Source organism: Chiloscyllium plagiosum, unplaced genomic scaffold (assembly GCF_037043375.1).
Source record: "Chiloscyllium plagiosum isolate Xiang-an unplaced genomic scaffold, Cpla_swu_hap1 HiC_scaffold_39, whole genome shotgun sequence".
NCBI lineage: Eukaryota > Metazoa > Chordata > Chondrichthyes > Orectolobiformes > Hemiscylliidae > Chiloscyllium > Chiloscyllium plagiosum.
The window spans coordinates 29198050-29221437 of NW_028270177.1; positions in this window are offsets into that span (position 1 = coordinate 29198050).

Here is a 23388-nt window from a genome sequence, read left to right on the forward strand (position 1 = left end):
TCATTGATTACAGCTTCACCTTCAACACCTTTATCCCCTTCAGACTGATCTCAAAACTCTAGGTCTCGGCTCCGCCCACTGTAACTGAATCCTCAGCTTCCTGACCCACAGACCACAATCTGTGGAGATAGGTATGCACATCCTCCACAATAACACTCAACACTGGATCCCCCAAGGATGCGTCCTCAGCTACCTACTATATTTCCTGTACACCCATGACTGTTGCCAATTTCTGAATAAATGCTATCAACAAGTTCGCTGATGATACCACCGTAGTGGGATGGATCTCAAACATGATGAGTCAAAATACAGGAGAGATAGAGGAAATGGTGATGTGGTGCAATGAGAACAACCTCTCTCTCAATATTGACAAAACTAAAGGAGGAGAACACACCCCCACCTACATCAACGGAACTGAGGTTGAAAGGGAGGAGAGCGTCAAGTTCCTCGGAGTGACGAAAACTGACAATCTGTCCTGGCCTTCCCACGTAGATCCGATGGTCAAGAAGGCACAACAATGCTTCTTCTTCCTCAGGCAGCTCAGGAAATTGAGCATGCCCATGAGGACCCTCTTCTACAGATGTACCATCGACAGCATGTGCAGGTGCATGATGGCCTGGTACGGCAACTGCTCTGCCCAGGACCGTAAGAAACTACAGAAGGTTGTGTGCACAGCCCAGACCATCACAGAAGCCGACCTTCCATCCATGGACTCTATTGACATGGTTTGCTACCATGGAAAGGTGCCAACATCATCAAAGACCCATTGCACCCTGGTAACAATCTCTGACAGCCTCTTCCAGCAGAAGCTATAACACACACACCAGCAGTTTCTGAAATCTTTTTCCTGGCTGTTATTAGACTGATGAATGGACTCTCTAGTCTCAAATAATGCTGACCTTGCTAACATTGATCTTGCCTAGTGCACGCCTTGTGCAATATAACCTGTATTCCTCTGTCTAAGTCTGTTTGATCTGTACATTCTTGTTCCAAAATCTGCTTTCACTGTGCCTCGTTATACATGACAATAAATCAGGTCAGGCAGCATCCAGGGAACAGGAGAATCGACGTTTCGGGCATAAGCCCTTCTTCAGGAATTCCTGAATAAATCAACCAATCAATCAATAAGATGACATCAAAATTGGAAGTGTAGTGGAGAGCAAAAATGGTTAGCTGAGAGTACAGTGGGACCTTGAGCAGAGGGGCCAATGGGCCACGGAGTGGTAGATGGCATTTAATTTAGATAAATGTCAGGTGCTGCATTTTCGAAAGGGAAATCAGGACAGGACTCATACCTTTAATGGTAAGATCCTGGGGAGTGTTGCTGAACAAAGAGACCTCAAAGCGCAGGTTCATATATCCTTGAAAGTGAAGTAGCAGATAGACAGGACAGTGAAGAAGGCATTTGGTATGCTTATTTTTATTGGTCAGTGCATTGTATGTAGGAGTTGAGAAGTTAGGCCATTTTTGGAATACTGTATTTGCTTCTGGTCTCCCTCCTGTAGGAAGTATATTGTGAAACTTGAAAGAGTTCAGAAAAGTTTTGTGGGGATGTTGCCAGAGTTGGAGGGTTTGAACTATAGGGAGAGGCTGAATAGGCTGGGGCTATTTTCTCTGTAGAGTCGGAGGCTGAGGGGTGACCTTATAGAGGTTTACAAAATCATGAGGGGGCTTGAATAGTGTGAATAGACAAGATCTTTTCCTCAGAGTGGGGGAGTCCAGAACTAGAGGGCATAGGTTCAGGTTAAGAGGAGAAAACATTTTCATGCAGAGGGTGGTACGTGGATGGAATGAGCTGCCAGAGGAAGTGGTGGAGGCTGGTACAATTACAACTTTTAAAAGCCATCTGGAATGGGAACATGAATAGGAAGGGTTTAGAAGGATATGAGCCAAATGCTGGGAAATGAGACTAGATTAATTTAGGATAGCTGCTCGGCATGAACAAGTTGGACTGAGGAGTCTGTTTCTGTGCTGTACGTCTCTAAGTCTCAATATCATAAGCATCTCTTAATAGTTTATTACATACCAGCTGTGAGACATAATCCAACAGTTAGGGTTACAATTTGCCATCTCACCTGAAAGACAGTATGCAGAATCTCATGAGGGGAGGCAGGGCTCTCGGCTGCCAGCTGACAAGAGACCCGATGTTGCTTCTTATTAGGAAGCTTCACCACAATACTATAACTGCTCATACACTTGAGAAGCCATTGGCAGGTTTTCGCCCAAGAGTGAGGACCCGGGGCCCAAACTGCTGCCTGCCAAGGTGCCAAACAGCTCTTCTACATTCAGAAGTGCTACTAAGCTACTATTTGTATCATTAGCTGAAAGTGAGAACTGCTGATGAAGACTTTCCTGATGAAGGGCTTATGCCCGAAACGTCGATTCTCCTGCTCCTTGAATGTTGCCTGACCTGCTGTGCTTTTCCAGCACCACACTTTCGACTACTGTTTGCATCACACCCACCTGACGTCTCACTCAAAGAGGGATCCACCCTTCAAGCATCACAGAGGTGGGAGGAAAGTCACACAATGAGGGATCACAGGCTGATGCATAATGGCCTGAAAGGATTAATTCTGAAGCATGGCATAAAAGCCATGTACTACGATGTAGTAATATGGATTTGTGCTCAGAAAGTTAGAATCTCAAATGAACAAGAGCTAGCATCAGGTATTCCTCGAAGTCTCTGTAACAATGCACCTGTAACAAGTTGTTAATGTGCAATGGGTTTTCCAGTGTTTCCTCAAGAGACTCTTCTAATTAGACCGTGAAGTGGTTTTCCTTGACTGCTCAGGCCCATAGCTTCCTATACTTAAAGAAAATGGTGCCAGAAACCTTTAGGTTGATTAGTTGATCTTCCAGTGTTGTGAGCTGGCATGACCATACAACACGGGAGGGGTGAAACAGGGTCAGCAGTAATGGGAGGGGATTGGCTATTTGTAGGCCCTGCCCTTTCTGATACCATGTCGCTCAATCAGGCATCAAGTGCCGAAGAATGAGGTACCCCTCCCGTGGAGCTCACTAGCAAACACACCAGCATTTGCATGCCATGCTTCATGCTTGGAGTATTCCCTAGCCTGATTAAATGCCCACCCTTCCCGTTCCCAAAACCACCACAAGAGACAGCATACAATACGAAACTGCATCACCAGTGGACAGGACTGGATAGAGAGTTGAAGTTTTGGGTGAAACATCAATGCTCCTGCTCCTCACATGCTGGCTGACCTGCTGTGCTTTTCCAGCGCCACACTTGCAAGTCTGACTCTCCAGCATCTGCAATCCTCACCTTTTCCTCAGACTGGATAGACAGTCCATCATGCTGTGCCCAAATCCAAGTTTACAATTTTTTGATCTGGGGAAAGAGTGTTACCAATACCAACTGTTCCACAGTGGGCACTCAAGGCAGGAGGATGCCCAAAACATGCTGCCCCATCTTATCTGCATTAAGGTACTGGACTAGGGTCTGTTCCTGGACTTAATTAATTTCCTTTTGGAAACATTCCATAGAAGCCTGACATGTCTTCTTCCCCTTGATCCACCTGGAAAATAAGTCTAGCCCATCCAACAGAGAGGAATTGCTGGACCACCCCACATTGTGAATGAACGGCATTAGTTGAAAGCAGTCATATTTGTTTGAGCTAATGGCCAGAAAGGTGTTGGATATAATGGCTTCCAGTCAGGAAATATGTGGTGTGGATTTGCGATTTGCTGTCTATTTTGCAGCCAATAATCAACCCCATAATTAGCCTCCACAAAACAATTGCTGGTAACAATTCTGTGGCACCAAGGGAAACAAGTCTAGTGGTTAAATATTACAATCATTCCTCTGAGTGTGTTAACATTCTTTAGGAAGCAAGCAATTCAGATGGTTAGCAGGGTAACTGGAGTTCTGGTGCCTGAGGAAACTAGAAACCCAATGTGGTTTGAGGGCTGGGTTTGTTGTTTTGCATTAAATTTGAAAGCATTTTGTAATCTGACTGTTTTCAAACAGGGGTTGCCTTCTATAAGCTTTAGGAACCAGTACTAATAGAGAAGACCCATTCTTCACCTCTGAGCATCAGACAGTCAGGCTCTTGGGGAAACAACAGAAAGCCATTAACTAACCACAGTATTATCTCGATCCTTGGGAGGAATGAGGTATGGACAGCTAATGAACTAACCTTAACATTTCAAACTGAATGTCCCTTTGGGAGCTTCTCTAGAACAAACAATGTGACAGATCAATCTCTGATCCTTAAATCACAGGAAAAGGTTATTCACTGCCTCAGAGGGATCCTGGGATTGCTGCATCTCTGATACTATTCCTTTTTTTTTAAAGTCAAATTTGTCTTTATTAACAGAAAGGCACCGTCCACTGCTCTGGGAAAAGCTCATTCAATTCATTAAGCCTGTCAACAGAAGGATTGTGCAATATAAATCTGGTATTATTTAATATTATTTGATATTAGAGTAAACTGCAAAAAATTACCTCTACATCAATACTTTGAGATGCAACTTCCATTTTTAGATTCACTTAAACATTTTACTTTCAGATAATCTTAGTATTTGAAAAGTATATCAAGAGTGATTTTTAGGAATCAAGGGATTTCCAGACATTTCTTTATATTGTATTATTATGTATGATTTACTATTAATGATTAATAAAAATAAGCTATTAGTATTAAATTAGTGCAGGGCTGGAAGACAATTAAACCATTTTGTGTGCTGCAGTTCCTATTTTGTGATTGACTGCAAAGCCTGAGAGAGTGGCTAATTAAAAATGGGCAGACCGCCTTGAGTCAGATGCTTGACAAGAAAGTCCACTGATGTTACCCTAACAACCTGGGTGTTATATGGCAAGAACAGCATGTTGTAATATGGTCACTGACCTCAGAGTGACAGAGTTGGGTGCTGTGACTGGACCCCTTTGCATTGCTATTTTCTTAAAGTTTGGATAAATGTATGAAATGCTAATATACAATGTCACAATTTCACTTTTTGTTGCTCTGTGGAAATATTGGAGTGAAAAGAGGTGTTTAAATGGGTGTTAAGTTGTACTGAATGAACAAAGGGCAAATGTATCTATCTGCTACCACAGTGGAAGTTGCTTGAAAGGAGGTAAATTATTTTTCATCAACCAGTTTGGAGAAGTTATGACACTACTTTGTGGAGATCGGAATTAAGGCTGAACATCTGGTCCAAAGGTAGGGGCACTACCACTGCACACTACAGCCTGTTCTAAAGGATGCATGTGACGAGATGCAGTAAACTAGTCCTTTCCTTTGCACTCCTGTGAGATTCAGAACCTCAGAAAAGCTGAATTTGCACATGATCATTTATCAAAATCACAACTTTTACGATTATAGACTAAAATTGGATGTCACTGATGTCATTCTACAAACACAAACATTGAACTGGTCTTTGCATTATTCAATGGAGACTCTGATCCATGCTGAAAATGTGTTGCTGGAACAGCGCAGCCGGTCAGGCAGCATCCAGAGAACAGGAGAATCGACGTTTCGGGCATAAGCCCTCTGGATGCTGCCTGACCTGCTGCGCTGTTCCAGCAACACATTTTCAGCTCTGATCTCCAGCATCTGCAGACCTCACTTTCTCCTCCACTCTGATTCATGCCATTTAATTCATTGAACACTTGTATTGGAGTAAAAGAATAAAAAGGGAAACATGCTAAGCAAGCATTTGCTGAACCTAGCACCAAAAAATGTTTGTCCCTAAATTTTATTGGTTTCTTTACTGATGTATTTTCAGACATAAATAACAACGTTTGAAATCAGATCTTGGGTAGAGAAGCTATTCCAACATTCACACAATACCTTTGTTTTCACTTGAACAAAACACAATCTATATAATTGCTGAGAACACTGATTATGCTGCGAGAAAATGCAGCCTTCAGTCATTGCCAACTATTGTTGAAAGGCTGAATTCAGAAATTGCCTTAATAGGTGCAGGAGCACCCTGATTATGATACAGGACAGGTTATCCAGAAGCCAAGACCAATAATCTGGAGTTGTGAGTTCAAATCCTGCCAAAATCATAGCAGACTCAGTCACTCGTTATAGTTGATTGAATAAATTGTGAATAAAGAGCTGCTACCAATAATGGTGACCACAAAGCTGCCAGACTGTTAAAAGAAATCAAGCTGGTTCATTGCCTTCGGAAAGCATACCTGCCATTCTTACCTACTCCTGCTTACAATAAATTATGCATGTCCTTCTGAATGGTCCTTGCTGTTCTATCGAAAAACACTCCAACAGACAGCTAAAATTCAAAACGATAGCTCATCATCTTAGAAGGGCAGTTAGGGTTTAACGATAAATGCTGGTTTCTCAGTGACACTCATGTCGTGTGGATGATGAATCAAAAATAAATGCATCAAATCTCTTTAGACTATGAATTGAATTTTGTAAGTAGAAACTTTGCACAAGAAACGTCTGATTAAATGTTTGTACAGGTGTAAGCATACCTAGGACAAATAATTTTGCACAATAAGGCACTGCTAAATACTCAAGCATATCCAATGATGTTGTGGGTATATTTCAATGAGATGTTTACTACTGCACATTGGCGTAGACACTCAGGAAGTAACATATGCAGCCTGCATGCTGCCATATTCCATTGAAATTTGGAGTTAAATCACACAAAAATAATATAATTTGCAAAGATTGGATATCTTGGAGTCTTAAGTATTGATCAATTGTCATTTTGTCGTACAGAATTCAAGACTTGCTGGTAAAAACATTGTCAATTGTCCTGATGAAGGCAAGATGCAAAGCTTTCGCAAAATGTGTCTTCTTTCAGAGATACTCGAATATTAATAAGTTAATATTTCAGCAATATAGTCAGGAACACGATATTATTTGCTGTCCCAGCCACAGTGACCCTAGGCTAGTTGACCTGGAAAACCTGCAATGCAAGACTCTAGAGAGAGCTGCCTCGTAGCACAACCTTGAAAGGTTTGCTTGTATCACATTTAGTAACTGGTTGACCTAACATTTTGATGCCTGTTGCAGTATTTGAGTGCATTGTACAAGACTGTGAGTAATTGGCCTTTAATAATGTATCTCCTGAGGATGGAGCTTTAGACAGTTATAATATTTCTATTCTACTCTGAAATCAAATAATATCCAGTGACAAAAAAAAAGTTTACTCATTCCAATTCATATTCAATAATGCAAATTATCTTTATTTTAATATTAAATGTTTACCTAACATGGCTAATGAACATTTCAGAAACACTTCATGTCTCAAAGCTGTCAGTCAAGAAGTTGTACCTGTTACATGTCTGAAGTTACACTGTGCATTATCACCCTTTAACATCCGGAGATGTTTACCAGACATCCATACTGAAGGACCATTTTTAACCAATGAGTGGGAATCTAGCCAATAACGATGCAAATACAGCTTGTAAGTGACAAGTCCCAGAAATAAATAATACCCTAAAAAAATGTAATTCTTCTCATCAGACAATTGCAAAATAGCAGCGAGCAAGACAATGAAATAAAGCTGCTTTAAGTCTGTTTTGTAGATTTCAAGTCGTCTTGAAGTCTTTTTGGATAAATAAAATCATTACACTCTGGGTGACATTTGCTAAAGTTGCAATGTGACCTGACACATTTGCTTTCTTTCTTAAAAGAAACAGTGACAGCTGTTCTGTATGGCTTCATTCAACTTTGAAATCTTAGCTATTTTAGTGGACATCCCAGAACAGGATGATTAATGAATTCACTTGAGTAACAAGAAGATACAGCTACTGACCCATAGTTTTAGTGCAGGTATTGATGTGAAACTAATGAGAAACCTGAGGCTTGGATCTGGCTAGTTTATTCCAATTACCAAACAACTTATCACAATTAAGAATTAATAGCTTTCGATCTTTACTTTTAGTGCTGACACAACGCAAAGTTTCAGTGCAGTCACTATGAAGCATAGAAGTTCCCAAATATTTCTTCCAGGATTAATTAAACTAAGAGTTGTATATATGTGATTGTATATTGTATTATAATAAAACACGTATTCTATTTTACAAAGTTGGCTTTTGCCTAAGTACTTGTTCCTGGTCAATAATGAATAATGGGCTATTGTTATTTTATTATGCAAAAATCTTAAATAGTGGAATAAAAGAAATGATGTGATGCTGTATGTTTTGCATTTCCAGCTGTGGTAAATTTCCACCCCAGTGTTTTAGTGAGACTGCGAACTGAGTACTCAAATTAATTTGAATTGTAACCATCCCCTTCCTGCTTAAGTGGGAAGTATAGCTGAATTTGAAAACTATATTTGAGATCTTACCACCGATAGTGTATGAAATAGGTCAGGCATTTTTAAAAGACTCCAAGCAGATCAGACATTTTGACCCCTGCTGAATGTTTGAGAAGTCAGCTGTGCAGCTGTCTGTGTGAAGTTTGCATATGCTCCTCATGCCTGTGTGGGTTTCTTCTGGGTGCTCCGGTTTCCTCCCAAAGATGTGCAGGTTAGTTGGATTGGCCATGCTAAATTGTCCATAGTGACCAGGGATGTGTAGTTTAGGTGGATTAGCCATGGGAAATGCAGAATTACAGGGAAAGCATAGGGGAGGGTAAGTCTGGGTGAGATGCTCTTTGGAAAGTCGGTGTGGACTTGTTGGGCCGAATGGCCTGTTTCGATGATTCTATGAGTGGGCATCAACAGGGATCAAATGAAATGACATGTGGTGGCTGGGGGAAATGCAGCAGATGTGGTGTTGTAAGACTTTTAGAAGGCTTTTGACAAACAAGATACCATACAGCAGATACTTGGAGAAAAAGAAGACAGCAAGAGTTAGAGGGAAATGTAGAAAAATGAATCAACCTGTTTCAAGACAGGTAAACAATAAAAGAGTAAGACTTAGAGATATTCTCAAAGTGGTTGGGAATGTATAGTGCCACTGGCACACATGTTCTGATCAGCATCAGGAACCCCATTTCCAATTTTGTTAAGACAAGGACAAAACACAATTAGTGGAGCTGGGACAGGCACCTTTGCAGCTGAAGTAGTTTAGTGAGGTGTAGGAATCCAGAGATGCTACAGCAGGGGGTATTGGTGTTAAAACCATGTGCCCAACAATTTCTACCATTTTTCTGAATTTAAAGATCCTTGAGCCATTTCCACAGATACTGAGAGAAGCCAAGTGTGTCATACACTGAGGGGATTTAAGGTGGAGGCAGGTGAGGAACTAGCCTGTCACATGAGTTAAAGACATTTGGAAATTTGGGTATGTGAATGATTGCATAAGGCAACTTGGTGGAAGAAAAGGTGGGGTGGTTTGGTTAGGTCAAGAGAAGGAGAGTTGGGGAAGAACGTTGGGGGATCTTCAGTTAGTGGAGAAATAGTCTTAGGAGTCAGGAATGCAGGGTTGAGTCTTTGGTTGGGGTTGAGAGTTGGTTCCAAGAGGATTTCACGGAGGTTCGATTGCAGGTACGGTTGAGTCTAATTGGATATCAGTTGACCATGGGGAGCAGTGGCATGTTGGGGTCAGTAGGAATCAAGTTAGTAATTATCCTGAGGATTAAAAGCAAATTTTGACTTGTTTAACCTTTCCTCAGTAACTATTAAACCAAATTGATCAGAAACCTCTGCAGTCATTAACTCCAATTCAGAGTCAGGGACTTTTCTGGAAGATCCCAGTGGCTGAGTAACTGCCCAATTGATGGCTTCCACTTTCAGGGAAATTTCTGCAGAGCTAACTGTGTTAGGACTTCTGCATGGTCCCAATCTGTAATATCTGTTTATTTTGCTACAACTAGAGTGGCACTGAGTTTTCTTTATTCCTGGGGTCTGTGGGTGTTTGTAATCAAGCTACCATTTATGATTAGCCATAAGAGGTTAGCAGTGAACTAGTATCTTGAGTTGAAACTTTATTGCTGGAACAGCACAGCAGGTCAGGCAGCATCCTGAAGAAGGGCCTGTGCCCGAAACGTCGAATCTCCTGTTCCCTGGATGCTGCCTGACCTGCTGTGCTGTTCCAGCAATAAAGTTTCAACTTTGATCTCCAGCATCTGCAGACCTCACTTTCTCCACTAGTATCTTGAGCCAATTCAGACCATACATTTACAGTCATAGACTCATACAGCATAGAAACAAACCCTTTGGTCCAACTAGTACATGCCGACCAATTCTCCCAAACTAAACTAGCCCCACTTGCCTGCATTTGGCCTATATCCCTCTAAATCTTTTCTATTCATGTACCTGTCCAAATGTCTTTTAAATGTTGTAACTGTACCTGCATCTACCACTTCCTTTGACAGTTCATTCCATGTGTGAACCATCCTCTGCATCTCTTTCAAAATCTTTCTCCTCTCACCTTAAAAATATACTCCTTAGTTTTGAACTCCCCTACCCTATGGCTATTTACCTTGTCTCTGCCTCTCATGACTTTTTAAACTTCTACAAAGTCATCCCTTAACCTTTGATGCTCCAGACAAAAAAGCCCTAGTCTTTTCAGCCTCTCCTTATAACTCAAAAACCCTCCAAGCTTGGCAACATCCGAGTAAATCTTTTCTGAGCCCCCTCCAATTTAGTAACATCATTAGTTCACAAAGACATTTTAGAGACATTTACATTGATGATAGCCTATAGGCCAGATTTGGTATGGACAAACTGTTTCATTCCTTGAAGGATAACAGAAGGAATTTTAACTACAATTGTTTCAAGGTGACTATACTCATCATCATCATCATCATAGAATGCTTACAATGCAGAAGCAGGTCATTCAACCCATCAAGTCCACATTGACCCTCCAGAGAGGAGCATCTTACCCAGACTCATCTTCCTTCAACATTATTCCCTGAACTTCTGCACTTCCCTGACTAATCCACCAAATCTAGGTGTCGTTGGGCACTATGGACAATTTAGCATGGCCAATCCACCTAATCTGTCCATCTCTGGACTGTGGGAAGAAACTGGAGCACCTGAAGAAAACCTATACAGAGAATGTGTCTGTCCACACAGGCAGTCACCTGAAGGTGGAATTGAACCCTAGTGCTGTGCTGTGAGGCAGCAGTGATAACCACTGAGCTACCTGCTGCCCTCTACGCCTCCTACTCCTGCCAGATTGACTTCAAGAACTGATATTAAAATTCCAGCTGCAGTGATGATGTTTACATTTCTGGATTACTCTTGGCAATAATATTACCAATGCACCGCCTGTCAAAATTACTAGTCTTTTATGTAGTGCACTGATTACTTGGATACAGGCTAGTGGAAGTGTTTGCCAAATTTGCAGACAACATTAAAATAAAATGCATTATAATCTTTAGAGATCAAAGCAAGCACTAAAAAGATATTGGAATGGATTAAAAAAGGGAACGATTGAATTCGATTATGGTAAATGCAACATTTAGCTCATACATTTTGGTAAATGAGGTGAAAAAGAATTAAAGTTTAAATGTAGAAAGGTTAGGTGATGTTGAAAAGCAGTGATCTGGAGGTACTTAAGTTCATGTTGTATTGAAATAGTCTAACCAAAGTGGATAAGTCCAAATATCAAATGGAAACTGGGTTTTATGGAGAGTAGCACTGAATGTGTTAGTATCATAATCATAGAATCCCTAAAGTATGGAAACAGGCCATTCAGCCCAACAAGTCCACACTGACCCTCCAAAGAGTATCCCACCAAGACCCATCACCCTAACTAATGCAGCTAACCTACATGCCCCTGAGCACTATGGGCAATTTAGCATGGCCAATTCACCTAGCCTACACATCCTTGGAGTGTGGGAGGAAACCCATGCAGACACAGGGAGAACCTGCAAACTCCACATAGACAGTCATCCAAGGCTGGGATTAAACCCTGGTCCCTGGCACTGTGAGGCAGCAGTGTTAACCACTGAGCCACCGTGCGGTTTGTAACAGTGAATCTATGTTACAGCTTATTCAGCTCACACTTGGAGTACTATATATCAAATTGGGGTTTGCACTACAGGCAGAATAATTAGATTATATTACAGTTTGGAAACAGGCCCTTCGGCCCAACAAGTCCACACCGACCCACCGAAGCATAACCCACCCATTCCCCTACCTAACACTATGGGCAATTTAGCATGGCCAATTCACCTGAGCTGCACATCTTTGGACTGTGGGAGGAAACCGGAGCACCCGGAGGAAACCCACGCAGACACGGGGAGAATGTGCAAACTCCACACAGTGAGTCGCCTGAGGCGGGAATTGAACCCGGGTCTCTGGCGCTGTGAGGCAGCAGTGCTAACCACTGTGCCACCGTGCCGCCAATTAGATGCTGAAATGGGTATGGCATAGATTCACTAACATTCCTCTACTTTTGAGGAAAGCTAACAGGTAAGTTTAGGCTTTTTTACTGTTGTAATAAAGGAATTTTTGTGTTTTTGAAAACATTTGTTGTCAATATCCTTACAGAGCAATATCCTTCTTGAGAAGGATGGGATGAAGTAGATAAAAGCCATTTTTCCCAGTGCTTGAGCATAGTATACCATGTGGGTTTAAAGATAAGATTTAATGGAAGAGAGTCAAGACAGAGAGCAGAGGAAACCTTTTATTGCACAGAGGCTTGTGATGTTGTGGAATACGCTACTGCAGACCATGGCCACATTTAAGAACAGGCTAAACTAATGATTGTAGGTAAGGAAAATGCAAACAGGTTAGACATTTGAGATTACAGTTATTATTAATGTGGAGTAATGACGAGCAGGGCCAAACATTTCTAAGTAGCACATTTGTACAGAGCCAAACCTAGTTTCCAAGTACATAACAAGTCAATAAAATGGACAGGAAAGTAGTGAAAATTGTGGAAATTCGATCATGGTACAGCTGATGCTATGTTTTCTAACAGTGAGTTGAATCAGCAGCATAAAAATTAAGTTATTTATAAGGGCCCAGAAATATGTAATGCTTCAGAAAATGAACTATAAATATTGACCATATGGATCAAACATTGAAAAACTGAGGAGGTGTTTTGGCAGTGTCATTATCTCTGAGCCAGGTTCATGTCCTACCTACTCCTGAAGTGTATAATAAAATCTCTAAATCTCTAAATTAGAAAAAAATGCAATTTTGTTATGAAATCACTTCTGGCTAGTGCCTTTTAGACTAAGAAATCTGCCATCCTTTCTTGATCTTGCCTATTGGTAACTCCAGATTTACAATAATATGACTAAGCCTTCACTGCTCGCTGAAACAGACTAAACAGCAATGCAGTTCATGAGTGCTTAGGGGTGGGTAATAAATTCTGAGCTTTTCAGGAAATGCTCACATCCCAAAAAGAATAAAAAAACAAAAAATTCTGTTCATTCCTGTCATCACATTTTATTTTTATGTCACGCTAAAACACCCCTTCACAAATATTCTATCGCTCTTAACCACTGTTACTGACACTGCATGTGTCTCTCACCAATTGCCTTCTTTTATCATTATTTCACCTTCTGAACTTTCCTGCTCTTAAAACACTTTTAAGCTGCAGGGAATCTGAGGTAAAAGCATTCTCTTTTACACTAATAGGTTTGTCCCATTTAGAGGTATCGGGTTGAACCTTAACTTCCAAGAATGGGTAGGTTGAGATCACATCAGTGGTTAATGCACAGAAAAAGAGGTGGGAACTGAAGCCATCTTGAACCAATCTACTTCAGGTTACAACTGAAGTAATACAATGGATGAGTGACCAAATCCCTCACGAGAAGCAAACTAGTAATTTCAATTTAAACTGGAGTTACTTTTATTTCAATAGACACATTTGTAAACCTCTGCATTCAGACTTTTCATGTATCAGGAAACTCACCACCCTAAAAAGAGAAAAGGAGGGCTGGATCCATGAGCAAAATGTTTTTTTCCAGCATTGCTTGTGGTCCAGGAGGACAATTGTTTCCTCTGGCCCAACAGTACCGTAACCTCCCAGCTCTAAAGCAGCTGCTCCTTTAACCTGTCAATCAGGCAGCAAACCTTACAGTTTAAAATAATCCATTCTGCAGGACAATGAGGAAATCTATCTTGGCTTCCTAAACCTTACAAAAACACTCTTTCTATTGTGATTCTATATTTGTCTAACACAAAATTGACAAACACAAACTCGACAAACACAAACTCGGTTTATTTGTAGGTATATTGCAGAATTGCCAAGCAGACAGTAAAAGTTCATCAACTTTTTTTTTACAGGAAAGTACAGCTGCAAATCCCTTACACTACAGGCTGAAAGTTAGAATGTGTAATAGCTGTTGCTCACATTCTCTACATCCTGGTGATTTGCTCATTAGCATACTCGCTCTTAAAGTGATAAAACAACAATTCATGCTGGACCTCTAACTTATCAGCATCTTGGGAACAAAAACAGAAATTGCTGAGTGAGCTCATCAAATCTGACAGCAGCTGTAGACAGAAGGCAGAGTTAATTCTTTGCATCCAGTATCCCTTCTTCAAATGCTGCCAGGCCTGCTGAATTTCTCCAGCAGTTTCTGTTTTTGTTTCAGATCTTTAGCATCTACAGTTTTTAGTTTTATTTTAGCACAATGGAAGGTTCTGTGTGCTGCACAGTTGTGGAACCACAAGTATGTCCATATGAATGCAACCATGGCAATGTCAGTTGGTTTGACAACTGCAGTTAGCTCCATTTTCATCTTGAAGATACCATCAATCCTGTTGTGCAGCACTGTCACCGTGCGAAATGGAATAGATTTTGAACAGATCTAGCAACTCAAGAATGGGCATCAATATGGGCCATCTGACTCCAGAGCCGTGGAAATATAGTTGCCTCTTACCTGCTCACAGATTGGCCTAACACATTACTCTGTTCAAGGGTAACCAATGCTGGTCTTACCAATACAGTCACATGGAAAAAATGAGGACTGCATATGCGGGAGATCAGAGTCGAAAGATGTGGTGTTGGAAAACCACAGCAGGTCAGGCAGCATCCGACGAGCAGGAGACTTACGTCCCATGGAAGAAAAGAAAATGCTGGAACTATGTGAAATAGCCTGAACTCTGAGGAGAAGTCTTTGCATTTTTACTTCATCTTCAAACAAGTTTAACTACAAAATAAAAGCAGCAGGACTGATAATTGAGTGGTAAACATTGATATTTCAATCTATTTGTGGTCTCCAGTAGAGCAGGAAGATGTCTACACACAACTGGGAATGTAGTTACCTTAATGGTCACTGACAAGTACACCTTAATATTTAAGGTTGACTGGAAATATTCATCAAATAGACAGTAGCCATTCCCTGAACACCACAGCTTGCAGCAACACTCCTCTTCCAAGGTGATCAGTGTCAGCATCTGGTCATCTATGCAGGAATATAGGAATAAAGGAATTGGGAGCGGGAGTCGGCAATTTAGCTCTGTGAGCCTGCTCCACCGTTTAACGTGATCATGGCTGATATTATCCTGGCCTCAACTCTGCTTTTCTGCCTGCTCCTTCTAGCCCTTTAGCCTGCTTTTCATCATAAACGTACCTATTTCTTTTTTGAATCTGTTGATTGATTCTGCCTGCACTTTACTCTGGGACAGTAAATTTCACAGATTCACAACCCTCTGAGAGAAGTAGTTTCTCCTCATCTTAGTTTTGAACCTACCTCCTCTCACTCTCTATGACCTCTTTATCGAGACTGTCCCACAAGGGAACATCTATTCAATGTCCACCTATCAAGCCTCTTCAGCATTTTATATATTTCAATCATATTATATATCTTATTCTACAGCACTCTAGTGAGTACAAGGTGAAACCATTCAATCGTTCCTTGTATGACAGCTTTTTAATCCCTGGAACCAATCTGGTGAACCTCTTCTGAACTTCTGCCAGTGTCAACACATCCTTCCACATGTAAGGAGACCAAAACTGAACACAATATTCCAAAAATCATCTCACCAAAACTTAATCATATAATTGTAACAACAATTTATTTTTATAATCCAGTCTTTTTACAATAAATGCGAAGATTCGATTTGCCTTTCTTATTTCATGCTGTACCTACATACCCATCTTCTGTGATTCATGCACAAGGACACCCAGATCCCTCTGCACTGACACACTTTGAATCTGATTTCCATTTAAATAATAATTTGCCCTTTATTTTTCAGGACAAAATTCTTGCACATATCCACAATAAACTCTATCTGCTAGTGTCTGGCCCATTCTCCTAGACTACTAATATCCACCTGTAAACTTTTTGTCCCTTCATCACAGCCTACTTTCCCACTTACTTTAGTATCATCCGTGAATTTTGCTATGTTCTACCCTGTCCCTGCTTGCAGATCATTTATATTGATTGTAAATAACTGAAGACAGAGAACTGAACCCTGTCACACCTGACTAGTTACAGTTTGCCATCCAAGAGAAGGACTCAATTATTCTCACACTCTACTTGCTGTCAGTCAGCCAATCCTCAGTCTAAGCCAATATCTACCTCTAAACCCCTTGGATCTAAACTTTTGGATTAGTTTTTTATGTAGCACCTTGTCAAATGCCTTCTGGAGGTCCAGATATACCACATCCATTGGGTCCCCATTATCCATCATGCTGATTACATTCTCAAAGAACTACAGCAAGTTTGTCAACCAACTTTCATGAAACCATTCTGACACTGGTGACGTGAGATGTTTTCCTAAGTGTTCAGTTATCTCCTTCTTTAGGATGACTCCAGCAAATTCTCGGCTACAGAGTTCAATCTAACTGGTCTATAGTTTTCCACTTTTCACTGATGTTCATTTTTGAATAAGGGTGTCACATTATCATGTTTCCAATGCACCGATACCTTTCCAGAACCCTAGGAACTTTGACATATCATAACTAATGCATTCACTATCTCTGCCGCCACCTCCTTTAGCACCCTTGGGTGCAGGCCATCAGGCCCAGGGGACTTTTCTGCCTTTAATATCTTAGATCCTTTAATTTCTTAGTACCTTCTCCCTTGTTATAGTAATTTCATCAAGTTTCTCAGTAGAAACTGCCAGTTTTGGGAAGATATTATTATCTTCCACTGTGAAAAATCTAATGTGATGGAGGAAAAGCAGATTGATTGTAGATGCCAGCTCTGATTTGAGTTAGAACACATGAAAAGATGTATAGCTTTTGTTAACATTCAAGTTGGAGATTCTGCTGCCTTGAAGACTTGGAGCAAATCTTTTAGCGTTCTGAGTGATATGGGCTGTGGTGGGATTTGTGGCAAAATCAGATGAGAAGTCTACAAAGGTCTATCTCAAATTTAGGATCCTCTTGCACCATCTTCTATGCTCTCGTTGAGTGTCAACATAGATTTCTTGCTATGCAGTGGCAAATTGTCAATTATAGGGGATTACAGCTTGTTAAAAATCTTGTTAATGGTCAAATCATTAATATTCAAATTCTACCTTACCAAATGCACTGAACGAACCAGATGTTGAGAATCTCGACAGCGTTGGTACCTGTTGACTTCAATCCCTCCACTTGCTCAAAACCCAACTGCATCTCAGACCATGATGGATAAGCACAAGACGTATGTATCCCTCATGAATTGGGCCCTGCAAGGCAGTCAGGATCTAACTGACACCACATTCCAGGAGATACTAGCAGTATGCCAAAGACCACCATCAGTTGTCATGTGAACTGTAGCCTGTATTCATTTCCTTTCGGTTCCCTTTGTCAGCTGTCAATAAAAGCTCATGTTTGGGCTTGCCTGAATGTAATAGTCCTCTAAGGGACAATGACAAATTGAGAGTGACCACTGGCATTGGGGAAAGAGTATCAAGAACGCAGATGGAAAGTTTAACAGGATGTATCTGAGGACAGGTAAAATGAGTGTCTTGGTGGTTAGATCATGAAATGGGTGAGAGAATGGGCCCCTATGTACAAGGGAGCATCAACCAGGCCAGCTATAAATCATGGGCATTATAGCTTCATGGCTGCTATGCCATTACAATGCCAGTGAGGGGCAATGCTAGATTGTCAATGCTTGTCTGGGTGCACAGCTGGCAGATATGAGGTGAGTGGCAAGTCATTCCAGGAACTGTGGTTAGCACGTCAGAAATAGAATTAAATGAGAGAGAGAGAGGGACACTGCAGGGATAGGATAAGTAGTTCATTAGGTGGAGTGGTAAGACACAGTGAGAAACCTTGCTAGGTTGGCCACCAAAGATTCTTCAGAAAATTTGGTGCAAGTTACACTTAGCCCGAGAAAACACAAGATTCAGCTATTGATTTTTGGGTTGTTAATAGAAAGGGACCTGGAAGCAATGCACCTTCAAAACTTTTCCCCTTGGGTAGGCAATAGACTGCATGGAGCCATTTAGATTGCCTTATTGTTACATTAATATTCAATGACAAACTATGAAATAGTTACAATTTGTCCAAGAAACATGTCAGGGTTTATTTCTTCCTTATTTTTTGAGTCAATGAGCCGCAACATACATTTCGCCAAAGAACTGTGACAGCATCTGTTTCTTATTGGCTAAAATAGATCCAATTACTAGCAGTCACTCACTTTATTTTCCAGTATACTCCACCAACGACAGGAAGTTGTCTTTCATCATATGAAACACAGTTCGAATTTTGATTTAATTTTTCCTTTAAAACCTCGGAAAATAATATTGCCAACGAGTATAATGTATTTTAATACTTACGTTTATCCCAAGCAACTCAGCACCTCTTCGAAAATAGTGGACAGAGGATTATGATACTAATGGAATAAAGCTTAAGTGTGCAAGGATCATTTTTGGTCATTTCTACTCTGTTTGGTAATTTTGCTTACCTTTCTTGAGCACACTAACATTTATTATGCAGCTGAGACGTTTTTGTCTCCTTTCTAGCTCATTTGCTTTTGATAATGTGAACGATATCATAAACAAATCATAGCAGAAAAGGTCAATGTAGAAATAATCTCTGTAAAATGTATGAATTTGTCAAAATTTTTATAAAAATATATGTTTAAAATTGTGTTTTATGTGTGCTGCAAGGTTTGTATGTTTGCTTAAATATTCCAGGATATCAGCTGCCCCTACTTCTGCACTTCCACATTTGTCTGCATTTTATTTTAACTTGTGTACAAACTATTCTTAATTAGTTATCAAAAGGAAAACATTTGTAAGCACCTTTTATTTGATGGGAAGAGGAAAATAGGTTCTATTTGCTGATCAAGATCTATTGGGTCAAAATTAATTTTGCAGAAGTAATTATAAACATAACTATCACCTTGTATTTTCACAGGAATCTTCAATGAGCCCTCAATCAATAAACTAACTCTGCTCCCTAGCAGAAGAAAGGTGGAGACAAAGAGAAGTCAACTACTCAGCCATTTTATTCTGAATTCAAGAGAGCCCCATTTGAGTTCAGGATGTCACTGTTTCAACAAATATTTCTATTTAAAAAAATATTGAAAATGGAAGGCAGTTAATGAATGTGCAACAACAAACATGATGAGGTCACTTAGTAGCAAGGAATTTGAGTATTATTGAAAAGAGATATGCTGCCAAAGATTTTGATCTTACATTCATCAGGACAATTGCAGAGATGAAATATTTTGGCACTCTTGTATTTGTCCTGATGAGTGCAAGATGAAAAGTTTGAGCACCTTGTCTTTTCAACAATAACACTCAATATCTGGAGGCTGCTTATTGTTATGAGCAATACAACTGTTTGCTTGGCTCAGCGTAGCATTCAAATTCAAAGGCTGAGGGTTAGAATCCTCAGTGAGTTTCAGTGCTGGTATGATGCCAGATATATAGGTTATATGTACCAATGACTAGAAGACCACATCAAACCATATGTCAATTGTCTGAAAATAGTACGTGCTTGCAATCCTCAGAATTGAATGTTCACTATTCATTGTAATTCTGCTGTTGGACAACACTTATTAAGTAATCCAAACTGTCCTTAGAAGTACACTGGAAATCAAGTAAAGACTTGTCAATCAGCCTCCCATTGTGATGCATTTGCATGTGCTAAAAGTTGCAAATATTAACACATAGCACTGTGTTTTATGTAGATAAAAGGAATATGTACATGCAATACACTGTTCTCATTTGTGAAAAATGGCATCAGGAAGACTGCCAATCTCATGGAAAGATCCTGACCAATCAGATGCACTTAGCTGGTTTGATGAGCAAGACTGATATTAACTGTTTCTGCTGCCACTCCCTGCCAACGACGGTCTAACTAATCAGTTGAATTTTCACATGTTGTATAAATAATAGCCTGCAATAACCTGCTCAGTGATGCCAAGTTGGGTTCCACCAGGGCCACTCAGCTCCTGGCCTCATAGCAGCCTTGGTTCAAACATGGACAATAGAGCTGAATTCCAGAGGTGAGGTAAGAGTGACAACTCTTGACATCAAGGCTGTAGTCAAATGATTGTGGCACCAAGGAGCCTTAGCAAAACTGTAATCAATGGGTATCAGAGGGCAAATGCAATGGAGTCATACCTGGCACATAGGAAGATGGTTGTGGTTGTTGGACATCAGTCATCTCAGTTCCAGGACATCTTTGCAAGAGTTCTTCAGGGTAGTGTCCTAGGCTCAACCATCGTCAGCTTCTTCATCAATGACCTTCCCTCCATCGTTAGGTCAAAAGTGGGGATGTGCACCCACGATTGCACATTGTTCAAAACCATTCACAACTTCGCAGATACTGAAGCAGTCCATGTTCAAATGTAACAAGATCTGGACAATATCCAGGCTTGGGCCGACAAGTGGGAAGTAACTTCCATGCCACACTAATGCCAGACAATGACCATCACCGATAAGAGAAAATCTAACCTCTATCCCTTGACATTCAATGGTGTTAATAATATTGTCAACATCCTGGGGGTTACCATTGATCAGAAACTCAACAGGACTCATCACATAAATAAAATGGCTACGACCAGTAGGATAGACACTAGGAATATCGAGGTGAGTAACTCAACCCCTGACTCCACATCTATAATGCACAAGTCAGGAATGTGATGGAAGTCTCCCGACTTGTATGAATGGGCGCACTCCAACAACACTCAAGAAGCTTGACACCATCCAAGGCAAAGCAGCCCACTTCACTAGCACAACATTCACAAGCATCCACTCCCTCCACCATTGACACAGCAGTGTATACCATCTACAAGAGGGGTACCAATATCATGGGGGGGGGGGATATTCGCTAAGGCTATTGGGGTGGGTTTAAACTAATCCAGCAGGGGGATGGAAACCAAAATTGTAGTTCGAGTACAGAAAAGGTTGAGAGTAGGGAGGTCCAAAATAAAGTTTCAGGGACGCAAGATGGCACTGGCAAGCTAGAAGTTGGTTTGAAGTGTGACTACTTCAATGCCAGGAGCATCCGGAATAAGGTGGGTGAACTTGCAGCATGGGTTTGTACCTGGGACTTCGATGTTGTGGCCATTTCAGAGACATGGATAGAGCAGGGACAGAAATGGTTGTTGCAGGTTCCAGGATTTAGATGTTTCAGTCAGAACAGAGAAGATGGTAAAAGAGGGGGAGGTGTGGCATTGTCAGGGACAGTATTACAGTTGCAGAAAGGATGTTTGGGGACTCGTCAACTGAGGTAGTATGGGCTGAGATTAGAAACAGGAAAGGAGAGGTCACCCTGCTGGGAGTTTTCGATAGGCCTCCGAATAGTTCCAGAGGTGTATGGGAAGGATAGCAAAGATGATTCTCGATAGGAATGAGAGAGACAGGGTAGTTGTCATGGGGTCGGCAACTTTCCAAATATTGACTGGGAACACTATAATACGAGTACTATAGATGGGTCAGTTTTTGTCCAGTGTGTGCAGGAGGACTTCCTGACACAGGATGTAGACAGGCCAACAAGGGGCGAAGCCACATTAGGTTTGGTACTGGGTAATGAGCCTGGCTAGGTGTTAGACTTGGAAGTAGGTGAGCACTTTGGTGATAGCGATCACAATTCTGTTATGTTTACTTTAGTGACAGAAAGGGATAGGTGAATACCACTGGGCAAGAGTTACAGCTGGGGGAAAGGCAATTACGATACGATTCAGCAAGATTTAGGAAGCATAGGATGAGGAAGGAAACTGCAGGGGATGGGCGCATTAGAAATGTGGAGCTTATTCAAGGAAAAGCTCCTGTGTGTCCTAGATAAGTATGTACCTGTCAGGCAGGGAGGAAGCTGTAGAGCGCGGGAGCCGTGGTTTATGAAGGAAGTGGAATCTCTGGTCGAGGAAGAAGAAGGCTTATGTTAGGATGATTCGGAGATGCCGGTGTTGACTGGGGTGTACAAAGTTAAAAATCACACAACACCAGGTTATAGTCCAACAGGTTTAATTGGAAGCACACTAGCTTTCGGAGCGACGCTCCTTCATCAGGTGATGAAGGAGCGTCGCACCGAAAGCTAGTGTGCTTCCAATTAAACCTGTTGGACTATAACCTGGTGTTGTGTGATTTTTAACTATGTTAGGATGAGATGTGAAGGCTCAGTTAGGGTGCTTGAGGGATACAACGTGGCCAGGAAAGACCTAAAGAGAGAGCTCAGAAGAGCCAGGAGGAGACATGAGAAGTTGTTGGTGGATAGGATCAGGGTAAACCCTAAGGCTTTCTATAGGTATTTAAGGAATAAAAGAATGACAAGAGTAAGATTAGGGCTAATCAAGGATAGTAGTGGGAAGTTGTGTGTGGAGTCAGAGGAGATAGGGGAAGCACTAAATGAATATTTTTGAACAGTATTCACTCTAGAAAATGACAATGTTGTCAAAGAGAATACTGAGATACAGGCTACTAGACTAGGTATGATTGAGGTTCACAAGGAAAAGGTATTAGAAATCCTGCAGAGTGTGAAAATAGCTAAGTCCCCTGGGTCGGATGGGATTTATTCTAGGATCCTCTGGGAAGCCAGGGAGGAGATTGCTGAGCCTTTGGCATTGATATTTAAATCGTCATTGTCTACAGGAATAATGCCAGAAGACTGGAGGATAGCAAATGTGGTTCCCCTGTTCAAGAAGGGGAGTAGAGACAACCCTGGTAATTATAGACCAGTGAGCCTTACTTCAGTTGTTGGAAAAGTGTTGGAAAAGGTTATAAGAGATAGGATTTATAATCATCTAGAAAAGAACAATTTGATTAGGGATAGTCAGCATGGTTTTGTGAAGGGTAGGTCATGCCTCACAAACCTTATTGAGTTCCTTGAGAAGGTGACCAAACAGCTAGATGAGAGTAAACCGGTTGATGTGGTGTATATGGATTTCAGCAAGGTGTTCGATAAGGTTCCCCACGGTAGGCTATTATACAAAATGCAGAGGAATGGGATTGCGGGATATATAGCAGTTTGGATCAGTAATTGGCATGCTGAAAGAAGACAGAGGGTGATGGTTGATGGGAAGTGTTCATCCTGAAGTCCAGTTACCAGTGGTGTGCCACAAGGGTCGGTATTGGGTCCACTGTTCATCATTTTTATAAACGACCTGGATGAGGGCGTAGAAGCGTGGGTTAGTAAATTTGCAGACG